This window comes from Nomascus leucogenys, chromosome 10 (assembly GCF_006542625.1).
Source record: "Nomascus leucogenys isolate Asia chromosome 10, Asia_NLE_v1, whole genome shotgun sequence".
NCBI lineage: Eukaryota > Metazoa > Chordata > Mammalia > Primates > Hylobatidae > Nomascus > Nomascus leucogenys.
In genome coordinates, this window is record NC_044390.1 from 11,596,228 (window position 1) to 11,621,279 (window position 25,052).

Sequence of the window (25,052 nt, forward strand, 5' to 3'; positions counted from 1 at the left end):
GGCTGAATTTAAAAGTTGGGATTTTCAGTCATGGTTTCTTGGAAACAGGCCTCACCAAACTTTAATTAACCTTTCCACATCTCAGTTTCCTTATACGAAAAACAGGGAAGACAATACCTTCTGTACAGGAAAAAGGACTTGTCAGTCCCTTTCCCATGCCATTCCCACCTCTTCCTAGCACCCCTGCCCCCAACCCAAGGGAAGAGGAGTTGCTAATCTGATTGAACAGAGTGTGGGACCAGAGATAGCAACTTGTAGTTAGTTAGTAGACAGAGATGCCATCCTTAGGAATGGTTCTCCTTCTCTCCCACTCTATGCATTTGGGTGGACAAGTGCACCCAGCCCCCTCTCTGATTCTCCACCTCCTCATACAAGTGACTAAGGAGATAAGTCATTTTATTTTCTCTGTCATTTTGTTGCAGAATTTTCTCCTTAGTTCAGCTAAAACCAGGTTCTTGTCACTCGACCAGGAAAGATTAGGCTCACGGACACATAGAAGGGTGAGGAGAGGAATTTACTGGGCAAAAAGGAAAAAGGGAAAATAATTATCTGCAAAGTGACAGAAAATCCTGCTAGCAGGATTCCCACCTCACAGATTGAATCCCAGGTCACCACACAGAAACAGGAGAGGCCAGGTTCCTCCTCGCTGCAAATTCCATGAACTTCCCGAGGCTCCACCCCGTCCTCCCTGTGTGCAGGTGGGCGTTATTCAGAAAGAATCAGTCGGGAAATAATAGGCTTCATCTGGGACCAGCAGTACGGTTTTTCAGCCTTCAGGCTGTTTTAGGCTTGAAGGCAGGGTTTCGCCAGGGACCTCTGGCTGTCTCCTGTCTCTATCAATTTTGTTATCCTTCCTCTATGCATCCTTCTAGAAGGTACTAAGATCCCAAGGTTTAGATTCAGGAAGAAGTAGGAGATTCTGCTTAGGCCTTATAGCTTCTATTCATTTTTAGTTAAAACTTGTAATGGAGGTTATTGGATGGTGGCTCAATTAGTAAAATGCAGTACTTTGTTATTTGACTTATGTCCTCTGCCTGTCTCTGGAGAACTGTGGTAGGCAGCCTCCCCAGACAGTCTCCAATGAGCCTCCGCTCCTGGTATTGATACCCTTTTTTAGTCCCGTCTCACCTGTACCAGGGTTGATCTGTGTGATCAAAAAACTATGGCAGAAGTGCTGGTGTGTCACTTCTGAGGCTGAGACTCTGCAGCCTCCATCTTGGCTGCTCTTTCTCTTGGATCACCCTCTTGCCACATCCTGAGAAAACTCCTGGAGAGGCCTATGGGATTCCATTCTCAGAACATACCCTTCATTGTCTTTATATGAATCATTGCTTGACATTCCCTTGCTCCTTTTTATTTTGTTTTAGAGACAAGGTCTCACTCTGTCACCCACGCTGAAGTACTGTGGTATGATCCTAGCTCACTGCAGCCTAGGACCCCTGGGCTTAACAGATCCTCCGCCTCAGCCTTCGAAGTAGCTAGGACTACAGGCATGTGCCACCATGCCAGTCTAAGGTGGTGTTTTTTTGTTTTGTTTTGTTTTTGAGATGGGATCTTGTTATATTGCCCAGGCTGATGTCAAACCCCTGGCCTCAAGCGATCCTCCCACACTGGCCTTCTAAAGCGCTGGGATTACAGGAGTAATTACAGGAGCCACCATGCTCAGCCTTTCTCGCTCCTTGAGGTCAGAGATGGACTATTTCTTACTTGTCTTTAAATTCTTAATGTCTTATGTGGTACCTGACCCATATTACTATCTCAATAAATGATTATTCAGTAAAAGAAAGAAGGAGATTTAGTTTTATATTTAGCTTATAGTAATACTTCATATTTTAAATGTCAAAAGTGTAGGGTTTGAATTTCTTTTGGTAGAAAGCCAAATGTAGCAGTTTACATTAAATTTTATAGACACTATAGATTGCTGAATAAGTCCACATGTGGAAATAAAAGAGAAGTCTAAGAAACCTCTTGGACTTAAATATGGGTTTTTATATTATCTTCAAACTTGCCCTCATAATTTTAGTTCCAGCATGTACGATAGAGTGATCTCGTCTTCACAGTGGAGAACCTTTTCTCCCTCCTTTGTCCATATGCCTAATTAAATTATATCCCACGTTAATCAAATTATGCTTAAATATGCTGAATATTTTGGCCCCAAAGATATATTAATTCCAAGTCTCTTCGTGTTGGGTCTGTTTTTACTCAATTACACAATCCCCTGAGACAATCAGATGTTAATTCCAAAGACTGAGGGTACCCTTGAGAATCACAGAATGGAAAGGAAATGGAAAGGAAAGGAAGAGAATGGAAAGGAAACCACAAAGGCCAGTTCCATCTTTAGTGTCTCCTAACTCTGGAATCTCAAGCTTCACCTAACATTGAGCCAAAGGCTCCAGGAAACCTGCCTCCCTCTTTGTGTGCATTTCCCCTCCTTCCCTTGAAGGCAACGCTGTCTTCAGAAGTTGATCCGTTGATTTATGTATAGGTATTGAAAAGTTCAAAAACGTTAAATCAGAAAGAGGCCACATTTATTTTAATGGTGAGTAAGAAGAAAAGTGAGAGTTACCCAGCCAAGAAGAAAGAAGTATAAATAGACATTATATTCATGATGTATTCAAAAACAAGGCCCTCTATACAAATCTTTTATATACAAATTTAGGTATGTATGAGTGTTTAAGACACACACACACACGGGGGTAGGGGGAGAGTGTGTGTATGTGTGTATAATATGTATATATTTTTCTTTTTCCATTTTTTTTTTTTTTGAGACAGAGTCTCACTCTGTCATCCAGGCTGGAGTACAGTGGCACAGACTCGGCTCACTGCAACCTCCATTTCCCGGGTTCAAGTGATTCTCCTGCCTCAGCCTCCTGAGTAAGCTGGGATCACAGGTACCTGCCATCACGCCCGGCTAATTTTTTGTATTTTTAGTAGAGACGGGGTTTCACCATGTTGGCCAGGCTGGTCTCGAACTCCTGACCTTGTGATCCACCTGCCTTGGCCTCCCGAAGTGCTGGGATTACAGGCATGAGCCACCGTGCCTGGCCTTTATATATATATATATATATATTTTTGAAACGGAGTCTTACTCTGTCACCCAGGCTGCAGTGCAGTGGTGAGATTTCAGCTCACCGCAACCTCTGCCTCATGGGTTCAAGCGATTCTCCTGCCTCAGCCTCCCAAGTAGCTGGGACTACAGGCACATGCCACCAAGCCCAGCTAATTTTTATATTTTTAGTAGAGATGGGGTTTCACCAGGCTGGCCAGGTTAGTCTCAAACTCCTGACCTCTGGTGATCCGCCTGCCTCGGCCTCCCAAAGTGCTGGGATTACAGGCGTGAGCCACCGCGCCCAGCCTATATATTTCAATCACTCACATCTTTGGTGTAGGGTATAATGTTTTCATATCCTCGTGAGATAATCTCCAAGGGAGACACTTTATCAGACCACACAGTTCGGTTTATCTAGTTTCTGAAGATTAGTCTCAGGGGCAACTTTATATAATAAATGCTGACTATATAGTACAAGTCTTCTCTACTTAAATCAAAAGTCCAAATTGTGACCCAGTAATACCAATAGTACCTTCTCTACTGCACATGCTTATAACTGCATATGTGGAGTGAGGGAGCCAGTTCTTTTGAAAACGTTCATCCCTCCCTCTTTCTAAGGGATTCTAGGATTTAAATGTGTGACAAACAAAAAGAAGAAAAGAAAAACCATTTTCTTGGAAGCTGCAAAGGATTGATTCCCCCCGCCCCCCACTTTTTTTTTGAGAGCTGCAGAACACACAAAAAATAAGACGTGTTTCTAAAAAGCTCTGACATATCTATTAGCCACAATCTTTTTTTGTGTGCTAAAAAAAACAGCCACAAAATACTGCTGCTGCCAAACAAAAAAAAACAGAACAAAACAAAAAAAGTGCTGCCTGAACCTTTCTTAACTGCCTCCTTGCCAGATGACTTGGTCTTTCTTAAATCCTCATCAGAAGATAAGATCTTTGTTGCTTTGGGGCAGGTAGGCCAAGGGTGGTTTGACTGACTTTGTCACCTAGATGCGGTCACAGAGATATCAGAGGTTGACAGTGTAGCTACTTGGTTAAAAATGACAACCATCTAAAGAAAAGTACACAAATAGTGTCTACACTTTCTTGAAACTGGGAGTTGGCTTTCTTGGACCCTTCCCTCCAGCTTCAAAAAAGGAATTGCTAAATGCTCAATTTGGTGTTTGCCTAAGGGTGGCTAAACAAGCTGCCTAGTGAGGTGTTTGTCCTTATTTCTGAGAAGGAAAGCCTTTCACTCAGTTTGGTTCTAATAAAAACAAATCTACTGAAACCAGAGCAAGGAAGGAACTTATCAACAAAGGTCAACTAGAAAAAGTACTGATTCTGAAAATAGAATTTTCTGCCAAAGCTTGGGAGCAACTGAAAGGCAGAAAGAGATCTTTTGGGTTCCAAAGAAGACCTGAAGAAATCCACCTATCTGACTGATCTCCAGACACCAGGGAGTGAAGCAAAATTTGTAGAGACAGTCCTTCTTTTGAAGCATAGTAGGGGTTGGGATGTACCGGGGAGAGTGAGGGGATGAGATGCTCTTCTATTCACATGCTCCAAAAGTGGCACTTCGAAACCATATTTTTAAAAGTCGCACTGATGAGGGGATCATGGAAAATGTTAGAAGCAGCAAAATGAAAAAGCAAGACGGTGAGCTGTGCAGTCCCATTCCTAGACTTGCTCCTTGATGTTAGAATTATGACTAGGACTCTGATTTCTCCCGCCAATCTCCAAAGAAACTCCAGTTACAGAGCCAGAACCAACGTAGGAATAATTGTATTCAAAGCCTTCCTTTGGGGAGTGGAAATGACTTCTTTTGTTTATAGAGTCATAAAGAACATCTGAACTCCACTAGCTCTTCCTCTTCCACTTGAAGCAAAAGAAAAGGGGGGGTTGGTTCAAGGTGGTGCAGTAAGCCAACATGCTTTCTCCTTTCCAGATCCCAGTGGAATGTGATCCATAAGATAAGACTAAGTCCTAGACATTACCTAGAAAATGCCAGTTGAGGGGAGCTGAAGAATTTCTGGATGGTAGCAGGCTGACAGGAATACCAAGGCACTGAGAAACACGCAGTCCACCACAGTGAAGGAGGGGGCTGCTGGATAAACAATTCTCCAGCCTGTAAACTTCACTGGGACAAGTCACCACCTGTTGTATTCATTACTGTATTATTTCTGCCTTGCATAGCTCCTGGCATAGAGTAGGTGTTTGATATTACCATCAAATCTGAATATGCTAATTTTCTCAAGAGAAAAATAAACCCAAGGTCAACAGGGCAGGGTAGAAGTGTATTGTAGGATGCTTGACAAGATAGTCAAAGTGCCAGGCTAGTACCCTACCTCTCCCAGTGGCACATAGAGCAACTAGTTATTGTGTTTGCTCCCAGGGTCTCTGAGTAAAGGATCAGTCATGGGAGATCCTTAGAATAAGAACTGGGGCCAGAGAGAAAAGTAGAGCATTGCTCCAGTTATTATTGAACTGTTAATTAAGGAAAGACACAACTTGGGACAGGTGTGAAATACCCTGAGGTGCTCTAAAAGGTAACTTTCCCTACTTGTTTATTTGAGGCCAAGCTGCTGGCCTCCCCCACCTGCCCATGAACCTTGGAGTAAACCACACGTGTTACAGTTAGTCACCACATTTAGGGGGCAGACGTGGCAAGAGATGTTGGAAGGGAACCTAAACAATTGGTGAGGAAAGGAGACCAGTTACCAATGCAGATCAATTTATATTTGAAAAGGAATAACTGAGAATCACCAGACCTTAGAACCAACCTTATAGCCTGAAAGCTGAATGAGTAGAGAATTAAATTCTGAGGAGAGAGCAAATGCAGGCAGCCAAAGAGAACATTCAAGTAATTTTATTAAGCTTCCTGAGATAAAATTCTTATTAGATCCATAAAAAAAGAGCTGTAGAAAAAGTAGCAATCAGAGAAAAAGAGATCTTTAAAACCTAAAAATATGATTAACAAATTATAGAAACTCAATACCAGAAATGAAGTACAGAACAGATACAATCGAAAAGAGAACTAGTGATTTGGAAGACCAAATCAAGGTATTCTCTCTGAATATAGTGCAAAAAGCTACAGAAAAAAATTATGAGGAAAAAAGACAAAGAATATAGAAGATTCAGAAGAAAAAAATCTGCTTAATAAAAATTGTGGGAGATTTGGAGGCAGAGCAAGATGGCGGAATAGAACGTGCCACCTATCTTCCCCCCAGCAAGAACACCAATTTAACAATGATCTACACAGAAAAAAAAACACTTTCATCAGAACCAAAAATCAGGTGAGCCCTCATAGTACCTGGTTTTATCTTCATTCTGATGAAAGAGCCACTGAAGAGATAGAAAAAAACTGTCTTGAATTGCCAATGCCACCCTTCCCCAGTGTGCTGTCAGGTTAGAGCAGAAAGGGAAACAGGACCAAACTCAGCTAACACCCACCCATGGAGGAGGCATTTAAACCAGCCCTAGCCAGAGAGAATCCCAGTGGTCAGAACTTGAGTTCCCACAAACCTCACCACCATGGGCTACAGTGCTGTGTTTCTAAATAAACTTAAAAGGCAGTCTAGGCCATAAGGACTGGAAGACTGAGCGAATCCTAGTGCTGAACAAGGCCTAAAGAGAGTGGACTGGGGGTGGGGCATGTGACCTACTGAGACACCAGTTGGGGCAGCCAAGGGAGTGCTGGCATCACCCCACCCTACCCCAGGCTATACAGCTCATGGCTCCAAAAGATACCCCTTCCTTCTGATTCCGGAGAGAAGAGGGAAGAGTGAGGAGTACTGTGTCTTGCATCTTGGATACCAGTTCAGCCACAGCAGGAGAGGGCACTAATCAGGGTCCTGAGGACTTCTTTCCAGGTCCTAGCTCCCGGATGACATTTCTAGACATACCCTGGGCCAGAAGGGAACCCACTCTGCAGTAACACTGTGGTTCTTGCAGACTCATAGAGGTATTGCCTTGATGGTCTTGGAAAAATCTGGGAGAATTATCTGGATTACCAGGCAGAGACTCTTGTTCTCTTCCCATACTTACTCCTGTACTTTCCTTACTTGAAGGAAAGGACCCAGTCCTGGCAGCATTCATCACCTACTAACTGAAGAGCCCTTGGGCCCTAAATAACCAGCAGCAACACCCAGGTAATATGCTGGGGGCCTTGGGTGGGCCTCTGAGACTGGCTGGCTTCAGGTGAGACTCAGGACATTACCAGTTGTGGTGGCTGTGGGGCAAAACTACTTCTGCTTGAGAAAAGCAGAGGGAAAAGCAAAGGGAACTCTGTCTTGCAACTTAGGTACTAGCACAGCCACAGGGGGATAGAGCACCAAGCAGGCTCTTGGAGCCCTCAACTCCAGGACTTGACTTTTGGATGGCATTTCTGGACCTGTCCTGGGCCAGAGGGGAGCACATGGCCCTAAAGAGTAAGTCCCAGGCCAGGCAGCATTCAGCATAAGCTGAATTAAGAGCCCTTGGGCCTTAAGAAAACATGGGTGGTAGTCTGGCAGTACTATTTATGGCCTGGAGTGGCAGTGGCTACAGAGTGAGGCTCCTCTGCCTTTGGAAAGGGAAAGGAAGAGGAGGAAGGACTGCATCTTGTGCACTGATCTGCACCTTGTGGTTTGAGTGCCAGCTCAGCTGCAGTATAATAGAACACCAGGTAGACTTCTAAGGTTTTTGACTGTATTCCCTGACTCCTGTACAGCACCTCTGGACCCACCTGGTGTCTGTGAGACTTTGCCACCCTGAAGGGAAGGTCGCAGGCCTGGCTGGCTTTGGCATCAAGTGACCAAAGAGCCCTAGGGTTTTGAGTGAACATAGGCAGTAGCCAGGGAGTGGTTACATCAGGCCTTTGGTGAAATCCAGTGCTGTGCTGGCTTCAGGTGTGATCCACAGCAGTCATAGTGGTGGTAGCCACAGAGGTTCTGGTGTCACTACACCCCAGCTTTAGGTGGCTCTGAACAAAGAGAGACTCTGTTTGGGAGTAAGTATGGGAAGAGAACAAGAGTCTCTGCCTGGTACTCCAGATAATTCTCCTAGATCTTGTCCAAGGCCATCAAGGCAGTACTTCTATGAGTCTGCGAGAACCACATTGTTACTGGGCTTGGGGTGCCCAGTGAAGCAGACATGGCTTAGATCACAACACCCAGGTTCTTTCAAATATCTGAAAAGCCTTCCCAAGAAGGACAGCTACAAATAAGCCCAGACAGTGAGGTCTACAATAAATACCCCACTCTTCAATGTCCAGACACTAAAGAACATCTATCAACACCATCCAGGGAAACATGACCTCACCAAATGAAATAAATAAGGCACCACGGACCAATCCTGGAAAAATGGAGATATGTGACCTTTCAGGCAGAAAATTCAAAATAGCTGTGTTGAGGATACTCAAAGAAATTCAAGATAACACAGGGAAGGAATTCAGAATTCTATCAGATAAATTTAACAATGAGATTGAAATAAGAAGAATCAAGCAAAAATTCTGAAGCTGAAAAATGTAATTGGTATACTAAAGAATGCATCAGAGTCCTTTAATAGCAGAATGGATCAAGCAGAAGAAAGAATTGGTGAGGTTGAACACAGGCTATTTGAAAATACAGTCAGAAGAGACAAAAGAAAAATGAATAACAATAAAGCACACCTATAGGATCTAAAAAATAGCTTCAAAAGGACAAATCTAAGAGTTGTTGGCCTTAAATAGGAGGTAGAGAAAGAGATAGGGTAGAAAGTTTATTCAAATGAATAATATCAGAGAACTTCCCAAACCTAGAGAAAGATATCAACATTCAAGTACAAGAAGGTTATAGAACACCAAGCATATTTAACCTAAAGAAGACTACCTCAGGGCATTTAATAATCAAACTCCCAAAGGTCAAGAATAAAGAACGGATCCTAAAAGCAGCAAGAGAAAAGAAACAAATAACATACAATGGAGCTCCACTATGTCTGGCAGCAGACTTTTCAGTGGAAATGAAAAGAGAAATAGCCCAGGAGAGAATGACATGACATATTTAAAGTGCTGAAAGAAGAAAATAAACTTTTACCCTAGAATAGTATATTTGGCAAAAATATCCTTCAAATATGAAAGAGAAATAAAGACATTCCCAGACAAATAAAAGCTGAGGGATTTCATCAACACCAGACCTGTCCTATAAGAAATGCTAAAGGGAATACTTCAATCAGAAAGAAAGGAACATTACAAGTTATCACTTGAAAGTACAAAACTCACTGGTAATGGTAAGTACACAGAAAAACACAGACTATTTTAACATTGTAATTGTGATATGTAAACTACTCTTATCCTGAGTAGAAAGATTAAATGATGAACCAATAAAAAATAATAATGACAACAGCATTTCAAGACATCATCAGTACAATAAGATATAAATAGAAACAACAAAAAGTTAAAAAGCAAGGGGACAAAGTTAAGGTGTAGAGCTTTCATTAGTGTTCTCTTTGATTGTTTGTTTGTTTATGCAAACAGTGTTGTTATCAGGTTAAAATAATGGGACATAAGATAGTATCTGCAAGCTTTGTGGTAACCTCAAACCAAAAAAACATATAATGGAGACACAAAAAATAAAAAGCAAGAAACCAAATCTTACCTCCAGAGAAAATCACCTTCACTAAAGGAAGACAGGAAGGAAAGAAAGATGACAGAGAAGACCACAAAACAACCAGAAAACAAATAACAAATTGGGAGAAGTAAGTCTTTATTTATCAATAATAACATTGAATGTAAATAGACTAAACTCCCCAATCAAAAGACATAGACTGGATGAATGGATGAAAAAACAAGACCCATTAATATGTTGCCTACAAGAAACACACTTCACCTCTAAAGACACACATAGACTGAAAATAAAAGGATGGAAAAAAAACAAAAATCAGCAGGAGTTGCTATAGTGCCATCAGACAAAATAGCTTTGAAGCCCAAAATTATAAGAAGAAACAAAGAAAGTCACTAAATAATGTAAAAGGGGTCAATTCAGCAAGAGGATATAACAATTTTAAATATATATGGACTCAACACTGAAGCATCCAGATATATAAAACAAATATTAGAGCTGAAGAGAGAGATACGTCATAATACAATAACAGCTGGAGACTTCAACACTCCACTTTCAGCATTGGACAGATCTTCTAGACAGAAAATCAACAAAGAAATATCAGACTTAATCTGCACTGTAGATCAAATGGATCTAGTAAATATTTACAGAACATTTCATCCAATGGTTACAGAATACACATTTTTTTTCCTCAGCACATGGATCATTCTCAAGGATTGGCCATATGTTAGGTCACAAAACAAGTCTTACAACATTAAAAAAAATTGAAATAATGACAAGCATCTTCTCTCATCACAATGGAATAAAACTAGAAATCAATAACAAGAGGAATTTTGGAAACTTTACAAATACATGGAAATTAAACAATATGCTCCTGAATTACCAGTGGGTCAATGAAGAAAAAAAAGGAAATTAAAAAAATTTCTTGAAACAAATGATACCAAAACCTATGGGATGCAGCAAAATTAGTACTAAGAGGGAAACTTACAGCTATAAGTGCTTACATCAAAAAAGAGGGAAAACTTCAAATAAGCAATCTAACAATGCATCTTAAATAACTAGAAAAGCAAGAGCAAACCAAACCCAAAATTGGTAGAAGAAAAGAAATAATAAAGATCAGAACGGAAATAAATGAAACTGAAATTAAAAAAATACAAAAATCAATGAAACAAAAAGTTGATGTTTAAAAAAGTTAAATGAAATTGACAAAACTTTAGCCAGACTAAGAAAAAAAGAGAAAAGATGCAAATAAAATCAGAATTGAAAAAGGAGACATTACAACTGACACAACAGAATTTCAAAGGATCATTAGTGGCTACTATGAGCACCAAATGTCAATAAATTGGAAAATCTATAAGAAATGGACAAATTCCTAGAAAAATACAACCTACCAAAATTAAATCAGGAAGAAACCCAAAACCTTAACAGACCAATAACAAGTAATGAAATAGAATCCATAATAACAAGTCTCCCAGTAAAGAACAGCCCAGGACCCAATGGCTTCACTGCTGAATTCTACCAAACATTTAAAGAAGAACTAATACTAATCCTACTCAAACTATTCTGAAAAATAGAGGAGGAGGGACTACTTCGAAACTCATTCTACAAGGCCAGTATTACCTTGATACCGAAACCAGACAAAGACACACATACACACACACACACACACACACACAATGAAAAACAAAACACTACAGGCCAATATCTCTGATGGATATTTACGCAAAAATCCTCAACAAAACACTAACAAATCGAATTCAACAATACATTAGAAAGATCATTCATCACGATCAAATGGGGTTTATCCCTGGGATGCAAGGATGGTTCAACATATGCAAATTAATCAATGTGATATATCATATCCACAGAATGAAGGGCAAAAACTATATGATCATTTCAATTGATGTTGAAAAAGCATGCAATAAAATTGAACATCTCTTCATGATTAAAAACCCTCAAAAAACTGGGGAAAGAAGAAATATACTTCAACATAATAAAAGTCAGATACAAAACACCCACAGATAGTATAATACTGAATGTGGAAAAACTTAAAGCATTTCCTATAAGCTCTAGAACAGGACAAGGATGTGCCCACTTTCACCACTGTTATTAAACATAGTACTAGGAGTCCTAGCTACAGCAATAAGACAAGAGGAAGATATAAAGGTCATCCAAACTGGAAAGGAAGAAGTCAAATTATCCTTGTTTGCAGATAACAGGATCTTACATTTGGAAAAACCTAAAGACTCCACAAAGAAACTATTAGAACTGATAAACAAATTCAGTAAACTTATAGGATACAAAATCAACATACAAAAATCAGTAGCATTTCTACATGCCAACAGTGAGCAATCTGAAGAAGAAATGAAAAAAGTAATCCTATTTACAGTATCCACACATAAAATTAAACACCCAGAAATAAACTTAACCAAAGAAGCAAAATATGTTTATAATGAAAACTATAAAACACCAATGATAGAAATTGAAGAGGACACCAAAAAAAGAGAAAAATATTCTATGTTCATAGATTGGAAAAATCAATATTGTTAAAATATTCATACTACCCAAAGCAATCTATAGATTCAATGCAAACTCTATCAAAATGCCAATGATATTCTTCACAGAAATAGAAAAAAAAAATCCTAAAATTTATATAGAACTACAAAAAGAGCCAGAATAGTCAAAGATATCCTAAGCAAAAAGAACAAAACTGGAGGAATCACATCATCTGACTTCAAATTGTACTACAGAGCTATAGTAACCAAAACAGTATGGTACCAGCACAAAAACAGACACATAGACCAATGGAACAGAATAGAGAACCCAGAAACAAATACACACACCTAGGATGAAAACACTTTTTGACAAAGGTGCCAAGAATATACACTGGGGTAAAGATAGTTTCTTCAACAAATGGTGTTAGGAAAACTGGATATCCATATGCAGAAGAGTGAAACTAGACCCCTATCTCTCACCATATACAAAAATCAAATAAAAATGGATTAAAGACTTAAATCTAAGACCTTGAACTATGTTTTCTACTACAAGAAAGCATTGGCAAAAATCTCCAGAACACTGACCTGGGCAAAAATTTATTGAGCAATACCCCACAAGCAAAGGCAACCAAAGTAAACAGGTACAAATGATACCACATCAAGTTAAAGAGCTTCTGCACAGCAAATGAGACAATTAACAATGTGAAGAGACAACCCAGGGAATGGGAGAAAATATCAGCAAACTACCCATCTGACAAGGGATTAATAAGAATATATAAGGATTCCAATTGTATAGGAAAAATCTAATAATTCATTCAAAAAAAAGGGCAAAAGACTTGAATAGACATTTCTCAACAGAAAACATACAAATGGCAAACAGGCATATGAAAAGGTGCTCAACATTATTGATCATTAGAGAAATACAAATTTAAACTACAATGAGATATCATCTCATCCCAGTTAAAATGGCTTATATCCAAAAGACAGGCAATAACAAATGTTGGCCAGTTTGTAGAGAAAAGGGAACACTCATACACTGTTTGTGGGGATGTGAATTGTACAACCACTATGGAGAATAGTTTGGAGGTTCCTCAAAAGCTAAAAATTGAGCTACCATATGATCCATCAATCCCACTGCTAGGTATATACCCAAAAGAAAGAAAATCCATATATCAAAGAGATATCTGCACTCTTATGTTTGTTGCAGCACTGTCTACAATAGCTAAGATTTGTAAGCAACTTAAGTGTCCATCAACAGATGAATGGATAAAGAAAATGTGGTACATATACACAATGGAGTACTATTCAGCAATAAAAAGTAATGCAAGCCCAATCATTTCCAACATGGATGGAACCAGAGATCATTATGAAGTGGAATAAGCCAGACACAGAAAGACAAACATTGCATGTTCTCACTTATTTGTGGGTTCTAAAAATCAAAACAATTAAACTCCTGGACATAGAGGGTAGAAGGATGGTAACCAGAGGCTGGGAAGGTCGTGGGGAACTGTGGGAGAGGTGAAGGATAGTTAATGGACACAAAAATAACAGGAAGAATGAATAAGACCAACTATTTGATAGCAAAACAGGGTGACTATAGTCAATAATAACTTAATTGTATATTTTAAAATAATTTAAAGAGTAATCAGATTGTTTGTAACTCAAAAGATAAAGGCTTGAGGGGATGAATACCCCATTACCTACCTATATACCTATACCTACACCTACTACATGTACCCACAACATTTTTAAAAAAATGTTTCTATTTAATGTGAGGCAGGATAAACAAAGATTCACATTTATTTTAAAAATTATAGGAGAGCATGGATAAGATGACAGGCAGTCATTAGTAGAGAAACACCCACTATATCACTTGACTAGCCTAAGTAAATAAATGAATATTAAGTCGTTAGGTTAGCATTTAAAACCCAATAATTCTGGGCCCACTATGTGCCAAGCAAGAATACTGAGAGAGGTATACAGATACATCCCATTAAAAATTCTGAATTTCTGACTTGTTTGCTTTTACATTTATAGTGTATCTGTTGTATACGGCATGTAGTTGGGTCTTGTCTTCTCGTCTGTTTGAAAACTTCTGTGCTCCCATTTTGCTTATGTCACAGTTACCAGACTCCTTTTAATTGTTGTCCACTATCATCTCCATTTCACAATAGCTTTAGACATGGTGTTCTCCATTTCCTCTTCCAAATAATCAGTCCCCTCAGGCAAATATGTGGGGTTGATCCTATGGCCTGCCTTCCTCTCTGGGAAGAACCCCGGTGCCACTCAAAAGGAGTTTGGGGTTGGGACCTGCTTTTCCTGGGGTGACATCCCCACTCTATAATGGGCTTTGAGGAGGACTGGAAGTCCCTGGTCTTCTTGGCTTGCGCATCTCAGTGTGAAACCTCCACCCTATGAGCTGGCTGGGGTGTAGGTGTTTGGAGCCCCATTACTCTTGGCTGCTGCACTTGGGGCAGAGCTTCCACCCTACTGCTGGCAGTGCATGATGGGGGAAGCAAGACCTGTTCCTCTTGGCCATGTCTACCAGGAATAGAGCTCCTGCAACACGGGGCTGGGATGGACAAAAAAATGTCAGTAGCCTGCCCTTCTGAGGGTAAAACTGTAGCCCCAGACTGGGAACTTAAGGGAGAGGAAGGTCCCGTCCTCATTTTCTTAGTTGCACATTCTCAGGGCAGAGCTTCCATAACACAGACCTGAGGATAGGTGAAGAAATGGAATGAGCAAGTCATGGTTCAAGTGACACAGACTGTCAGTGTTCTTATCAATATTTAGTAGATTTTCTTGAATAAATACTTCTCCATGTGTTGTATGTTGTATGTCTTCAGGACAATTTCCACAGACTTGGAATGTTTTTTTTTTTTTTTTTTTTTTTTGGAGACGGAGTCTCGCTGTCGCCCAGGCTGGAGTGCAGTGGCGCGATCTCAGCTCACTGCAGGCTCCGCCCCCGGGGGTTCACGCCATTCTCCTGCCTCAGCCTCCTGAGTAGCTGGGACTACAGGCGCCCGCCACCTCGCCCGGCTAATTTTTTTTGTATTTTTAGTAGAGACGGGGTTTCACCGTGTTAGCCAGGATGGTCTTGATCTCCTGACCTCGTGATCCGCCCACCTCGGCCTCCCAAAGTGCTGGGATTACAGGCGTGAGCCACCGTGCCCGGCTGGAATGATTTTTTTAAAAATACTTTTCACCAGTTAAATTGCTGTTTTGCTTGGGAGAGGGCCTGGGAAGTCCTGCTCCCACGTCTAAATCATTCATTATTTCTGATGAATCATTTTCAGTGACTCTTATCTTTATTTCCATGTATTAAATGTGTCTTTTATCGGGCTGTTTTAAAGATTTTTTTCTTTATCCTTGGTTTTCAGCCATTTGTCAATTATGTGCCTAGATATGAATTTCTATTTTTTTCTGTTTGAGGTATACTGGGCTTCTTAGATTCATAAATTGATAATATTATTCAAATTTGGAAAATTTTCAGCCGAGTCTCCTTAAATATTTTTTGCCTCATTAATTCTCTTTTCTCCTGAATAACACATATGTTAGATTGCTTAGTATTTCCCTATTGGTAAGGAAGGCTCTGTTAATTTCTTTTCAAATATTCTTCTCCTTCAGCTGGTGATTTTTGTTGGCTTTTCTTCAAGTTCTCTGATCTTTCCTTCTGTTGTTTTCAAACTGATGTTGATCCCATCCATCATTTTTTCAGGTATTGTATTTTTTATTTCAGATATTGTATTTTTCAGTTCTGAGATTGCATTATTTTAGTTCTGATTTCCATTTGATTCTTTTCCAACATTTTCATCTCTTTCCTGAAATCCTCATGTCTCCACACATTACACCTATTGTTTGCTGTAAATTCTGTAACGTATTTACAATAGTAATTTTAAAGTCCTTATGTGCTAATTCCAATACCTGCTTTGTTTGTGGGTATCCTTTTATTTTCTGGAGTTTCTCTCTTTTTATTGTCATATATTTCTGCTTCTTTTCATGTCTGGTAATTTTTATTGTATGCTGGACAATGTAGAAACTCTAAATTCTGTCATTTTCATCAGATGAGTATTTGGTTTTGTTCTAGTAGGCAGGTAAATTTCTTGTGGATAACCTTAATCCTGTGTAGGCTTGTTTCTAGGCTTTGTTAAGCTAGTTATATTTTATTTTTGCTCTTACTCCTAGGATGTAACTCTGAGTTTTGGGATATGATCCTTATATCTAGGGCATGATGCTTCTGGCATACTGATGGAATTCAAGAGATGTTTATCAACCCCCACTAATTTGGTGAGATTTCAACTTCAAACTGTATCTCTCCAGTACTAGGCAGCTGCTGAAATCTCTGCTCAGCCATCCAGCTGATGTTTTCTGCTATGCTCTTTGGAGTCTTGCCCTGCACATTTGTGGTTAAAGAGCCAGCCAAGGTTTTGAGAAGATTTTGTACATAATTCTGGGACCTCCCTGTTCTATTACTCCTAACCTCCTGGGATCCCCCCACAACCCACTTCAATTTCCAGTTGCTCTGGCAGCCCTGTACTCAAGTCTCTAATTCTTTAGTTGAAAAAGTCTACTTTTTCTGCACGTGGTGGATGTCTGCAGGTGAAAAACCAGTTGAATATGTATTGTATCTCCTCCAGTTTGTGCCTATTTCTGGTCCTTCTTGTGTTTGTGTGTGTGTGTGTGTGCGAGAGAGAGAGAGAGGAAGAGAGAGGGGGAGAGAGAGAGAGAGAGAGAGAAGAATGAGTTTATAATCAGTGGAAGGTTTAGTCTGATACAAACTACTCTGCCATTACTCAAAGCTGGAAGCCTTTATATTTTTTAAACATTAATGAAATCATACTATATATTCTATTTTCTAACATTTTGGTAAAGTTGAACAACATATTTTAGATATCATTGTATACATATATTTTAATTAACTTTATGTCTTTTGCCCCATATATGGTGTTCCAAGTATTCAGTAATAAGGCTGTAAAACAAGGATAAATTATAAATGGAGTTATAGGTTATGAATTAGGTCTCTTTCAATGTTCTTTGAGAGATACTAAATTAGTTTCTTTTGAATGAATCTCCTTATAAGAGTGGACCACAAAAGATTAGTTATATTTGGGTCTGTAGCACCATGAATTGAAATAATCCTCTATAATGAACATGTTGGTTGTGTTCAGTTTTCACTATTACAAGCAATGATGCAATGAACATCCTTGTACATTACTTTTCAGTCTTTCCTATAGGATTATTTGTAGGAATTGAAATGTTGAATCAAACTAAATTCACATTTATAATTTTAATAAATAATTACCAATTACTACTTAATAAGTCTATACTCCCCAACAGTAAATGAAATTGCCTATGTCTTCACAATTTTAACAATATTGGATGTTTTCAACCTTTAAATATTTCCCATAAACACAAACATGCTCATAGCATTTTATAAAAGTGAAATTGTCAGGTCCTCTTTTGCTGTTCTTAATCTTGATTCTGAGCTATTTTAAATCTCTCTTTCTAATTTCCTAACATTGTGGCTCAGTCTTAGAATAGGAAAATCAATTTTGTCTCTGGGATCCCCACTCAAAAACAATTTGGATTCTATGTCCAGGCATGTTGCTTCTGACTATACTGATGAAGCATCATTCCCAGTTCAACTTGGTCCAGGGCTTTATTTCCTAGTGTTCTTCTACCATGGGTATTCACAATTTACCTCATTCCTTTCACATTCCCTCGTTTACTTTTGAAATTTACTGCATTCTCTAAAATAGACAGCTTTATCTTTGTAAATTAGGTCACTACAATTTCAGTTGAACCATATCCCTGTAATAATTGGTTCGAAAGTATTTTGTCAGTAAGAAATATTCTAATATGCCTCAAGAATTACTGCTGTAGCTTCCTTAACTTCCTTCCTTAAAAAAAGTAGTCATTAAGAGAGAAATTACATATTGGAACATTTTATCAGTAAAATATATATGTTGATCTTGGACTTCCAAGTTTAAAAAAAAATATATATATATATATATGAGTCAAATACAACTTAAAGATAGCAGATATTATACACACATGTTTTCCTGTACTTTTTATGGATCCCCACTAACTAACATATAGGAAGGAAACCGAAGGAGGAAAGGAGAATTGGAGGAAAAATGAAAGCCATAAAATGTTGTGAGTTAGAAAACAGAAAAAGGAAAGACAACTGACCTAGCAGGTCTAGGACAGCTGTGTCCTAAGTGAGCAAGCTAAGTAGTACCCCATTTTCTAAAATAGAACCACAAAGCTTCAAGAATTAGAAGTAGCAGGGGTTTATGATTTGGGAGTAAAGGGGAAGACAAAAGTCTAGGAGTCAGACAGACACAAATACAAATCCTCCCCGCTCCCCAGCCCAAATTCTAATGCTTACTTTGTGTGATCAGAAAATTAACCCCTCTTTCCCTCAGCAGAAATTTGTGGTTTATACTCTAGAGACAGCAAAAACAGAAGGTCTCTGAAGTGTGGGATATGTGGCACAGTTGAGGGCAACAATCATTTTGAAAGCAAGAGGACTAAATACTAAATGTTGAAACCCTCTGCTACAGCTCATGGCCCTCTTCCATCACTAGGTTCCCAGAAAACTGTTCAGGATCTTAGAAGATTCTTCTCTGAAAACATCTGACAAGAAGAAAGAAAAGATCTAAAGATGCTGATATTAGGATTATCCAACAAACAGCTTAGCCTGATAATCCTACAAGTGAGCTAATGATCTTGAAGCCCCACCCACAATACAGAGTCTCATTCAGCTTTTTAGGGACCCAATTTTAAATATAAGTGAACAGCCAATGATCACCTTTTAAATAAAGCCTCTAACATGAAAGGCAGAGACTAAAAACAGAGAGATTAAAGTAATTTGGAGAAAACATAAATTAGATAAAAAGACAAAAACTATCAGAGAGCTAAGAGAATATATTGTAAACATGAAGCAATAGTATGCTATTTTGAAATGGCGCATTCATACAACAAAAGAGTCTTAACAATTAAAAATATTATGTTATAAATTAAAAATCCAGTAAGAAGGTTGGAAGGGAAATTTGATTAAACCTTCCAAAGGACAACAAAATGACAAAAAATAAGAGAGAAAGGGTAAGGAAATTTAAGGATCAAGCCAGGAAGTCCAATAGCCAAACACTATGAGTCATAGAAAGAGATAAAAATAAAACAGAGTAAATGAAACCATCAAAAAGTAATTTAAGAAAATTTCAAACTGAAAGTCATTGTGAGATAAAAGTTCCTATCAAGTGTCCAGCAAAATGAATAAAATATATTAGTCAAAACATATCATTGTGAAATTTAAGAACATTGGAATCAAAGAAAAAATTCTAAAGCTCCCAGAGAGTGAAAAATTGGTTAGACTCTAACAAAAAATCAGAATGACCATTAATCTTCTCAATGATGCTAGAAACTAGAAGCAATTCTGCAGAAAAATGAATTTTATAGAATTTTATACCCAGCCAAGCTATCAAATAAAATAAAGTCTTTTTCAGACATATACGCTCTGAAACAGCACAGCCTCTATGCACCTTTCTCAAGATGCAATTGGAGGAGCTCCTCCACCAAAATAAAGGAGTAAAACAAGAAAGAGAAAGATATTGGAATGCAGGACAAAGGGGATCCCACACAAGAAACAAGTGAAAGAAATCCCAGCATGATATTCAGAGAAAATCTTCAGGATAACAGCCATGTAGCAAGTCTACAGGGCAACTTATCTATATTAGAGAAAGCAAGAAGACTTTCTGATAATGACTCTAAGATGATGAAATTAATACAATGCTTGCATGTGAACATTTTTGAGAGTTTGGGGATGAATTAATGATAAATACATAGAAACTAAACAAACAAACAAGAAGAGGAATTCAAGGTAAATCCAAAATCTGGATAAGGAAAAGTTATCATAGTTCAACATTTATATTGTCATATTAATACTGATCCCACCAAAATTATGGTATAAACATTGAGATAATGAAGGATAAGAAGTGTGTGCCAGGGGAGGCTGGGGGCGTTTCCTGACCATCTTGTCATAACTGGGCAGATCCCCAAACCATTTTTTCTTTGTTGGAGGGAAAGATGGTATTAAAGCCTGAACTCAAAGCAATATTTTTGAGATTTACTCACTTTGCCCTGAGTATCTACCATGTATACATGTCATTAAACTTCTGTTAGTTTTTCTCTGATTAATCTGTCTTTTGTTACAGGGGTCAATCTCAACTAAGAACTACAAAAGAGTAGAGAGAAAATTATTTCTCTAAATCATTTTTCCTCTTCTACATTGTCAACAGAGAACAGAAGGAAAGAAGTTCTTACGAGCGCCAACTGTGCCTGGAAATTCCAACAGTGAAGATACATACAGGCAGGTTTGTGTCTGAAACACTCACCAGGAATCTCAAATATTGGGACAATCACTACTCAAGGAAGCCCTGCATTATAGGGGAGGCCATCCTGCTTGGAGATCTGTTTATTTCATAGACAATGAAGCAGGGGAGGGAATTCTTTGGATTTTTACTTGGGAGCCCAAAATTCAGACTGACCAACAGTGACCTCAGATAATCTTTGCTGGACTTAACAAATTCAGAGGATAGACCATGTCCCAATCCTGTGGATGACTTCATAAGATTAACCGTTTGGAAGGCAGTATACACACCCGTCATCTCTAAAAGGCAGGAGGATTATTGCTCAGAGGGTAGAGTAAGCTAATGACATTTCACTATAGAAATGCTCCATGGGAACAGAAGAAAGGGTTTGGGGTGGGAACAGAGAGCAATGAGGATTCTTTACAGAAGTCCAGAAGGAGCTCATTTTTTTTGGCCAAATAAAGTCAGAATACTCTCTAGATCACTCAGATACTAAGACAACTTCGTAGTGCTGTGCCTGTAATTGTGTGAGAAAGAAAGAAAATTTAAACCATTTATCTAAAATCAGTGTTGCCAGCAGTGGGGTATGGGATCCACCTGTCTGCCTTCTCCCTGAGAATCAGCTTTTCCTACATTTTCTCATGCAAAAAAGGCTATGGATGAAACGTCATGAATGGAGTGATTTTCCATCAGCCTTGAGACAAATACCCTATTAAAAAACCCAGGCCATGACCTGCCCACAGACTGTCTCAGATGGGATCATATTGGCTGTTTACTAAATACCACAGGGCAGTAACTGCAACCTCACTTTGCTCTGCTGTTTTGTAGGACTTGATGGCTGGTGGCAGGCAGGACCTATTAAAGATTGTCTATTTTATTAATGTCACTCATTTGTTCTCTATAATGATAATGGGAGATAGATCACTAAAAATCCAGCTGGTGGGCTGGGCACATGTTGATATGCAGCCGACAGCACCTTTCTGAGGCCCTGGACAATACTTCACGGGTTTATTTAAAAAACACTTCATAGGGTCCTAAGTTCAAATTTTGGCACTGCTATGTATTTTAGCCAAATGACCTTGGCTGAGTTAGTAAGCTTCCTTGAGCATCCGTTTCTGGCCTGTAAAGTAAAGGAAAAAAGGCTAAAACTCTGAATCTCAAAATGGCTCCTGGCTCCTAAGATTGTCAGAGGATTAAATGACACAATGTACTTGAAATCCCCTTCCATGTGCCAGGGGCATAATAAATGCTTCATCATTGCTGCTTCCTTTCCTTTGTCTCCCCTTCCCTGCCTCTCTGTGCTCACTGCACACGAGTGTGTTGTTCCTGCAGAATGAGTTCATTGAGACAGAACAGGAATTTAGTTAATTGAACATGTTCTAGCATTGCCCTAAATAAATACAGTCAGCCCTCCACATCCGTGGGTTCCACATCCCCAGATTCAACCAACTGTGAATCAAAAATATTCTGAAAAAAAAAATACAACAATAACAATAATACAAAGAAAAAACAAGATAGTATAAAAACTGTTTACATAGCAAACATTGTATTAGGTATTGTAAGTAACCTAGAGATGATTTAAAGTATACAGGAGGATAGCCTGGCATGGTAACTCACATAATTCCATCACCTTGAGAGGCCCAGATGGGAGGATTGCTTGAGTTCAAGACTAGCCTGGGCAACATAGTCATCTCTACAAAAAATTTTTAAAAATCAGCCAGGCGTGGTGGCATGCACCTGTAGTCCTAGCTACTAGGGAGGCTGAGGCAGAAGGATCCCCTGAGCCGAGGAGGTTGAGGCTACAGTGACCTGGGATCACTCCACTATACTGTAGCTTGGGCATCAGAGTGAGATCCTGTCTCAAAATAAATAAATAAAATATACAAGAGGATGTGGTATGTTATATGCCAATACTACATAATTTTATACAAGGGAATTGAGCATCCATGGGTATTGCTTTCTGCAGAGGTCTTGGAACAAGTCTGCCATGGATACCAAGGGAGGACTGTACCAGTATGCAGTTCCTGTGCAGCCTGTAACTAGGCAGGGGTTGGGGGAGTGGGGAAGGTGATACATGGGGCATCACCCTAGGCTGTCTGTTATGAAAAGCTTTTCTGTGCTAACCATAGCAAGACCTCACTGGAGCTTGGGATGTTTTGCTTTAGCATCTACTGCTACTTCTGGGAACAGCTGAGCACCAAGGATGTGAGCATTGGAACATTCTAGTCTAGGATTTGTTGATTCACTCTTTCAGCAAACATTGCAAACCTGAGTACAAGCCAGGCACCACTCATTCGTTTATTCATCATCAAATATTTCTATAACATTTATTCCATGCCTGACACTGTTCTAAGCACTCAACAAATACTCTCTCATTGCCTCCTTATAACGGTGTTATGAGGTTGGTTCTATGATTATCTGTGTTTCAGAGGTAAGGACAGTGAAGCACAGAGAAGTTACATAACTTGCATAAGAAACGTGTAAGATTTTTTGACTCAGTGACAGTAGCATTTACAGTTCTCCATCACTTGCCCCCATACTGAGGGGTACACATACGTTTTTGTGTTTCCTTCATTCACTGAGACCTTCGTTAATCACGACTTCGTGTGCCAGACACTGCATTAGGAAAGAAGGGGACACAAGACACAGGTGGGCCCTCAGAGAGCTACATTTCAAGGAGGCAAATGCCAAGTGACCCTCACTTTTATCCTTGACTTTGGAACCAGCAAAGAGAATTGACTCAGGTCAAGAATGCTGTCATTGTCATTGGGATAGACTACTTTAAATAAAATAAATGATGTTTATGGGGCATTAAACATGTGACCTTTGCCCTTATATGGCTCATGCTAAGGAGTCTATGTGGTGTACTTGTGCAGGCGTTCCTGGTTCAGAAGAGAAAATGTGTGTAAGGCTAATATTTCCATCAAAATCCAACAGGAGGCTGGGCACGGTGGCTCATGCCTGTAATCTCAGCACTTCAGGAGGCTGAGGATGGAGGATCCCTTAAGGCCAGGAGTTTAAGATCAGCCTAAGCTGTATAGTGAAATCTCATCTCTACAAAAAATATAAAAATGAGCCCAGCATGGTGACACACACCTGTAATCCTTGCCACTTGGGAGGTGAAGTGGGAGGATTGCTTGAGCCTGGGACCTGGAGGCTATAGTAGGCTATAACTGTGCCTGCCTGGGTAACAGAGCAAGACCTTGTCTCTATATAAAAATAAATAAATACACAAATAAAATCTAACTGGGTATGTGGCCATAGCTCCAGTGTTTGCCGACTTCACGTATGTATTATTAATTAAGAATAGTTTGTATTAGGTGATAGGTATTTATTTTTATGTGTACTGTAAAATATATAAATAACATTGACCCATATTTCAAGTATACTGCTGTTTGGAATAAATTTTTAAAAATTTAAGTGAATTAATTCAAAGAAAAATATTAAACTAATAATGGCACAGGTGGTACTTTAGATATTGAAAATTAGCAAAGTGGTACTCATGTGAAGCATACAGCAGTGCTTATTGGGGGTGTTACCTGTATTTTGGGTGGGGCAACTCTTCATTCTGTAGGATTATCCCCAGCCCCTGCCCATCACATGGCAGTAATGCTACCCCTAATCCTCGCCGATGTGTGGTGACAGCTTCACACACACACACACACACACACACACACACACACACACACACACACAAACGCCTCCACACATTTTCAAAGGCCACATAGTAGAGGCCTGGGGGGATTTGGTATCACCTCTGACTGGGAACTATTGCTAAACGGAAGCTAAAGACTTGTCAGATGCCCCACTGGAAAAACAAACAAGCTATGTTCGGGTATTTCTGAAGTAGAATGAAGGGAGGATAAAACTCAAGTTCAATTACCAAGTGGCTTAGTTGGAGAGGCACCACAGTAAGCAAATGAGAACTGAAATGAGAAGATAGCAAAGGGATGAGAAGTCCTGGCAAGCATGGGGACAGACCGCAGAGGCCTGGGGCTATAGACAGAGCTTTCCTGGCTCGGGGCTGTTGTTATAGGGCAAGACCAGTTCCTTCCTGCTTGTCTTACAGGTGCCAGCTGGCATCTGACAACGACCAGAGACAATGCCCACTGCCTCCTGAGGAACAGGCAATACAACCACTGCTTGAACAGAAATGCAGTATGATACCAAGCCATGGGATATTTTGCAAGGATACAAGTCATATAACCAAAAATGTGACCGATTTATTAATCATTAAAGAAGGAAAAGAAGGTTCCAGAAAACCATGGGTCTCCTGCCATGTGCCCCATAATATGCTGCTAACAGTAAACATGAATTGTTGGAGGAGAATAAATCAACGTTTTCTGCATACCACCTAAGATACTGTTCATACCTTTTTAAAAATCTTGGTTATTACTGGCCCCTTTGACCCACTAGTTTTCCCATTACACACCAAGGTTGAGTGTTCTCTACCTCAATGTGTCTGTGGGACAAATCTTTCCAAAGATATTAATAGGTTGTGTCATGGAAGAGAGGTTTTCAATGTCAAATAAGTTTGGGAAATACTGCACAATTCTGATATGGAGATT

The 25,052-nt window shown here is 39.4% G+C and overlaps 1 protein-coding gene and 1 long non-coding RNA gene across 2 annotated transcripts in view; both read right to left on the reverse strand.

Moving 5' to 3' along the window:
- LOC100604623 (suppressor of cytokine signaling 2) overlaps nucleotides 1-25,052 on the reverse strand; it is a 338,229-nt gene that overhangs the window by 9,657 nt on the left and 303,520 nt on the right. The window lies entirely within an intron of this gene.
- The window catches only part of LOC115836916, a 30,806-nt gene that overhangs the window by 338 nt on the left and 5,416 nt on the right, over nucleotides 1-25,052 (reverse strand). The gene's annotated exons all lie outside the window — the stretch shown is intronic.